We start from the raw sequence: 7,083 nt of genomic DNA, 5'->3' as shown, positions 1-7,083 counted from the left end.
GGTTATCATTTTTTTATCCTCGTCTCACAACCTGGCGCAAAATTCGTTCTGCAATTGATTTAACACGAGAAATCCTAATTGTTTAACTGACTTTCATAACCTAACCTTTCAAGTTCACAGTTACCACAAAGCACATAGACGATGTTTGATGGAGGGCAAACCGCACAGGCGCACAACGTGCGTCATTTGTGGTAAAGGGGGTTTCGCACTACTCGCGAAGCAAACAGTTAGTGACAAATCGGCTGCGAGAGTAAGTAGATGAAAGCGTAAACAGTTAACGTGGCTTAACCGTTGTTTGCCGATGATGGTCCAATAGTTACTTTTATTCTGCGTTTCCCAGATTGGTCACTAATGACCACAAAAGTTTTTTAATTGGTAACTTTTGTTTCCTAATTGTCCACAAAATTTACGGAAAAGAGAAGTAACGTCATAAAATCACATACCACGTTGTGTGTAAGCCTAAATCAGGTGGTGAAGTTGTCTTAAATTTAAACAAAAAAAATATTTTTTTTAAACATGTAGGTAGGTTGAAAGACTACCACTAGATTTTCAGAGCTTGTTTTCATTTCATTTGTTTGTTTAGTGTATAAGATTTTGGTACGTACTTCAATTCAATTATTATCGGTTGCAGAACTTCAGGAAAACCGTATAAACATTAACGCAACATTATAAAAAATGCAAGCAATTTAGTTAACAGAACAAAAACAAAACATGGAAACATTAAAGCTGTTAATAGTCAAAACGCTGCCTCCGTAAACAGGATATAGGGGAAGGGAAGGATACATATATTAGCCGCGCAACAGGCGACAGGGTTTGTACGCCTGTTCATTGAACATTTAAAGCGATTGTTCATAAATGTTCCACACTTGTTTCTACTAATTATAAATTTCTGGTTTTATATTTTCCATTATTTACGCCCTTGGCCCTAACGCCACTCGGAAAAATAAGGCGATGTTTTATAATAGCAAATAACAAATATTTAACAGTAAAATGGTTGTACATAACGCTGCTACACTGCATTAACTTGTGGTTAAGCACATTGTTTCTGCGTAAAGCTCCACCATACCTCATATTAAACTGTACGTTTTTTTGCTGGTATTAATAAATCCACCGAGGCTGCGCTCGTTTAACTTGCATTTTAGTTAAAAAACAAAGCAGAACTATATTTTCGGAATAAACACACAAATGGGCAGAAACCTTATAGCTAAACACTTTTATTGAACGACAATAAACACTAAACAAATTAATTATACAGTCTGCCACTGTATTATCGCGCCAAACGTTCCTACTGCGAACTTATTTGTAGACCACATCTGAAATTGTATACGCGACCAGTCATTGGACGATTTGTGAAGGCGTTTGCGTCTGACGTAGCCTTTAGTAATGGCCGCGGGTCTGCGCACTGGAGACTATCGTGTGTCTGCTGTTGTAAGGCGCGACAGTGCTCGCACACACAATTACAGAGACAAGCGCAGTCGCGCCATTGCGCGCGGGGTAACTGTGGAGCACATTCTTGACGGCGTTACTCTGGTGCATAACCTCACAGTCGTCTCGCGCGAGTTTAAGAGCGACAACCTTTGCCCCGAACTAAATGTAGGACACTACAAGGGTTCACAAGTTCACATCGAAAGCAAGATAATTGGGACATCTAATATTAAAAAAACTTTTTTTCGATCTAATATTAAAAAACATCGACTGATGGGTATTGCCGTTGGATTTGAATACAACGCCAAATAAAGTCAGCCTGTCTCCAAAATAAAATGTCTGACAAATTAATCTATAGTTATAATAATGTAATTTTATTCACGTTTGCACGAATGAGTAACGTCTTTGTGATATCGCGATTTTTATGACACGTAACACCTGTCCAACATGAAGTTGCAGAGGGTAGATCAGACCTGGGCAAAACTACGGCCCACGGGTTTTAATAAAACTTTTTAGGCAAAATAAGCCTTCCAACTTTTTCATTGATTATAGAATATTTTATTGAATACATTACTCTTGTCGGGAAACTTCACTTGTTTCTACTCTTACCAGCTTGTCAAAATAAGGATATTTAAATGTTCTTTTGAAAGGAATCACACGTTATATTATGTGTATTCGAGTCCTTTTTGTACACGGACCTCCAGGACATTTGCTGTTTCTCATTCGGCGCGATGCCAAAAATAATTGCCAACCACTGGGGTAGATGCTCTGCATGTTTTTTGGATTTTTTTTCTCTTTTGCTGTTACTATTACTAAATATGCTTACAATTATCCAAAAAGAGGATATACGTTCTTTGAACGTAACACTAGTACATTTTTGTATCGTACTGTTTCCCTCTATTTGTGCTATGAAAGTATAGTAGACCCGGCATTAACATACAGGGGAAGGCGGGGCAAAACGGACCCCTTCAGGGATAAATGTCATATTCCGAGTTTCACAATTTTTCGATGAGTAGGGCATCAACTGAAAGGTCTTCCTATGCTAAAATCCTATGCTAAAACAAACAACTGAAAGAAGCACACCTTCTGAATAAATTAACCTTTGTTGTCGATTTTTACACGGTGCAAAACGGACCCCACTAATAAAACATAATTTAATTGCCTTGTTGTGTGAAATGCCAGATAAAGGATTTGTGTTTAGGGGCGCATAAAAAACGTAGAGATATTGTAACAAGTTACGTCACAACGTGACGTCATAATGTATGTAATGGTTTACATGGCGCCTTGTAGGTTGAAAATATTTTACAAAAGTAGGCCAAAACATACAAGAAAACCAAAATAGCACTATACTAAGTAGCATTGCAACTATATAAAGTTACATCAGGGGCGTGGCCCGCGGAACCAAAATATGTGGCCCGCGGTGTACTTTGGTTTTTGGCCCGCACAACTCAACTTTCAGGTGTTAAAATATTGAAACTTCCTGACTGTTCCTTAGTCTAGGTAGCCTTATATAGCATGTAACGTTTTAGTTTATTAGAATTAGAATAGAATATGACCTGCTAACAAAATAAAACTACAAAATGTGTTTTGGATGGCGTTGCGGAAAGTGTTCAACTTTGTGTGAAAGTGAATTGCACTGAGCGCTGCATTTTTTGGTTCTTGAAATGCTTTCGAATAGCTACTTATCGCCATGTAAAGAAAGCATATTAAAAATGTCCGTTTAATCATGTTCGCTCATTTAAAATGTAATTGTTTTATATTTAATTTCAATGTTCATGTGAGTTGTAAAAAAAAGAAACAATTTCTCTCTGCGCAGCTAAGAAAGTAGTTTTTTAACGCGAACATCTTGATCTAAATAAGTTTCCACAGCTGAGGAAATTTGTCGCTTTTAAGGTGGCATTGTTCGGTTCAACGTACGTGTGTAAGCAATGTTTTTGTGGTAGTCACTAACACAGTGTTAGGCCAACTGTGTACCGCGAGTTATTTTTTAATAGCTTGGTGTTATCATGTACCGTAGTTGTTGGCCGCATGATAGCCGTACATTCATTCCACTTTTTTTAACAATTGGTGTGGCATACAATGTTTTAAATTGGCTCAGCTTGGAAAGACCACGTGCCAAATGTGGTCTTGTGAGCCTGTACAACTATATTTTTTGCCAACTTTAACTCTTTGTAAACGCAAATTTTTTTTTTCTTTTTTATATAATGTTTTATATTATAGCCTGAATGCACCACTGTTTTCGTAGTGGTTTTAAGTAGTGGGCCTTTAAGTAGCTCTGAAAAGACTACTTTGGGCCGCAACAAAATGTTTGCCGACCACTGTACTAACAGGTAGACGACGAGATATGCAAGTGGCCCGTGGTCTAATCCGAATACACATATTTGGCCCGGCAGTATGAAAGGTTGCACGCCCCTGAGTTACATGGTTATAAATAGGTCGTACGTAAACTGCCTTATATTTCTCTTAATGTATACCAAGTATTAAAACAAATATCCTGCAAAACTGATCTAAACATATAAAATAATGATATATTATTTAATTTTATTCCAGTTCCAAAATGTCTTACTGAAAGGCTAATAAAAAAACAAACAGTGCAGTTTTAAGTGCAGTCATACGCTAATAATAACGGATTGACTTGTAAGGGGTTCGCTTTGCCCCGCTTGGGGGCCCGTTTTACCCAACACTATTTATTGCATGAAAACCTGATTTCTTTAATATATTTTACGTTAAACAGTCAACTGTTTCGGATTAAACAGGCCCTTACCTACAAATTATTTAGCAAAAAGGTAGCTTCGCCTTTACGTATAGTGACGTAAAAGTGGGCAATTCCGAGAATATTGCCTGATAAATGCTACAACTTCGACTTCAGTAACAAACTTTCAGTGCGCTATCCGTATATCAATATCCCCCAAACACATTTTCTCCCCTCCCTGATTTGGGCAAAATCGAATCTGCCTAATTTTTGGCCACAAACGTTTTTTCGACAATAGTCACTGTTCAGCAAACAAACATTGACGCTGGCAATTTTCGTTAACAAGAAAAGTGAGGAGTCCGTTTTGCCCCACTTTCCCCTACTATTTACCTGAATATGTAAAAGACTAACCATTTTGTACCGTATGTTTACTTTTAGTTTGGCTTACATTTTAGTTTTGGCTCACCCAAAAATTTGAATTATGTTTTCAAAAGCTAATATTTACTTTTAAGTTGACCTGTTTACAACACTGATTAAAAACAACACATTCGGCTCAAATATCACTAATTGTTTTGGGTTATCGAAACTGTACCTACCTGATTATTTTTTTGCAATACCTCGTAGCAGCAAAAATCAGCATACTACAATGTATTACCAGACTCGCACCTAACTGCAGCTATATGTGGACCTAACGCAAAATAGCGAGCATGAGATCCGCAAATCTTTTTGTAAAGCGGTCAAACAAGTTCGTACGGCTTAGCAGGACAGTGCTGGTTTGAAAGGGCGTGCGAGGGCGACCTGTCAACCGATAATACAAAGCAAAATAGCATTTGTTTGTCAGGAATAAAAGGTTCCAAAATACAAGTAGTGATACAGCTTAAATTGTGTAAGTATTTATTTTTTCCTAATAATTATGTTTGTTATCTCAAAAGATTGTGTGACGCGAGGTGCAATTTAACCCAAAAATGCCAGTTCTGGGAGAGTTTTCGCCTCAAGTTCTAAAAAGACAATTTCACAAAGCGTGTGTTAGGACGTTAGGTTATGCATTTAGCCTGGTTGACTCAGCTTGGCCGTGTCCGTAAGCTCATCCAGGGTTTCTCAAACGGGGACATGGTCCGCCTAATCCTGGGGGGCATGAAGTGGCCACGGGTATATGATATGTCAAATTAAGCTTATCGGCCAATTTAACTTAAATTTGTTTTATTATGACTTCTGTGACCTCTCTTGTGACGTAGCCTACCGCGATTTATAGAGGGAACATGGCCCATAAAAAGTTAAAATCCACTGAGCAAATCGTTTTACAAAGTTTCTTGTTCCCAAACGATTTACCGTTGTTTACTGTTTTGCTTATAAATGTTAGCCCTTATAAGGTTTTCACGTTTCATTTACAACTAAATAATATCGACATAGCATCGTACTAAAGAACTGTGTACCCTGCTCTTAATAAAAGGTTCGCAAACATAAACAAAAAAACGCTACAAAATGTTATAATACAAACATGTGTGATCAGAGACTAAGAGCTCCTTCGGAACGAAGTCTGTAAATATTTTTTTGCCAATTTATCTAAATGCATTCTTTTTAGTCTTTGTAATATGGCCGTAGCAAATGATGGCGAAGGACAGTGTTATATCTATTGACATTCAGGAAAAAAAGCCCAAATATTATTATGATATTGTACAGGCTTTGAGTGTACGGATAGTAGTACCCCTTTTCGATATAAAGGTAGAAAACCATTGGTGTAGAGCAGACGTAGTTTAAACGCGCTAATCCTTCCTAGTCGAGTTTGTTCTAAAGTAAATTTTGAATAACCACTTTTGCGATTAAACGCTACACAAACGTGATTTAGGTTTTAATGTTCAGGAAAATTTACTGAGCTGTTTGGTTTATTGCATATGGCAAAAATGCCTTACTTCGTGTACGTTTCAATTCTACTCACCGTTATACAGTACCTTTGGAACAAAGTGCAAGAAAATAAACTTCCGATTACAACGCGACACGCTCCACACGGTACGGGTGGCCGGACCACAGGTCTAACTTACAAATTTAGACAATTAGGTAAAAATCGTAACATTCTTCGCTTTCGCATGACCGATCTTGTTGTTTTATCGTAAGTGCAAAAGTTCGTAATATATTGGGTAGCATAAACTTGTTTTTTTAAACATGTTGCACAAAGCCTGTCGCAATTTGTGTCAAACCGATTGGATGTACTCAAAAAAGAGCGCTTGCTCGCGACCATAAAAGTGTTAAGACTCATGATGTAGCACATTTTGAGCAGTTAATGTTGACATTTTAACATTGTCTTATGCTACTTTATTTACAAGCTTTTTAATAAGTCTTATGTTGGCGGGTACAGGGTTGTCACAAATTTTTATGAAATATATTCAAAGATATTTAAAGACTTACACATTAATAGGTTTATAAAAACCTAAAATTGGCTCAACGTGTTTTAAATATCAGTCGACAACACAGCAGTAAAAATGCCATGGCCAACATAATCACAAATAGTTTATTTTTCTGTACCATTTTTAAAACACTTTAATTAGGCCGCATATCAATTAAATTCAAGGACTTTTTAATTTGCAAATCAATTTCAAGGAGGTTGAGGAACTCTGTGCATAGTTATAATTAATAAAAGTGTAAAACGATAACCTTATAGTAATGTTAACAATCGGCTGAAATATATTCACACATATTTTTTGAAAGTGTGTCATATTAGTAAATGAACTAATCGCAAGAACCCGATTTACAAAGTAAATAAGAACAAGCTTAAAATAACTTAATTTGGACATCATTTAGGAACAGTAGATGGTGGCAAGAACAAAAGAAATCTCAATGAAAGAAACTTTCTAAGTAAAGCCTGATACACAAGAACAAAAGAATATCATTAAAACGAAAAACATTAAAACGAAGAAATCTCAATGAAAGGAACTTTTTGAGTAAAGCCTGATACAAGTCGAAACGAGTAG

The sequence above is a fragment of the Ascidiella aspersa genome, chromosome 3 (assembly GCF_963924565.1).
Source record: "Ascidiella aspersa chromosome 3, kaAscAspe10.2, whole genome shotgun sequence".
NCBI classification, from domain to species: domain Eukaryota; kingdom Metazoa; phylum Chordata; class Ascidiacea; order Phlebobranchia; family Ascidiidae; genus Ascidiella; species Ascidiella aspersa.
Note: the sequence above shows the minus strand (reverse complement) of the source record.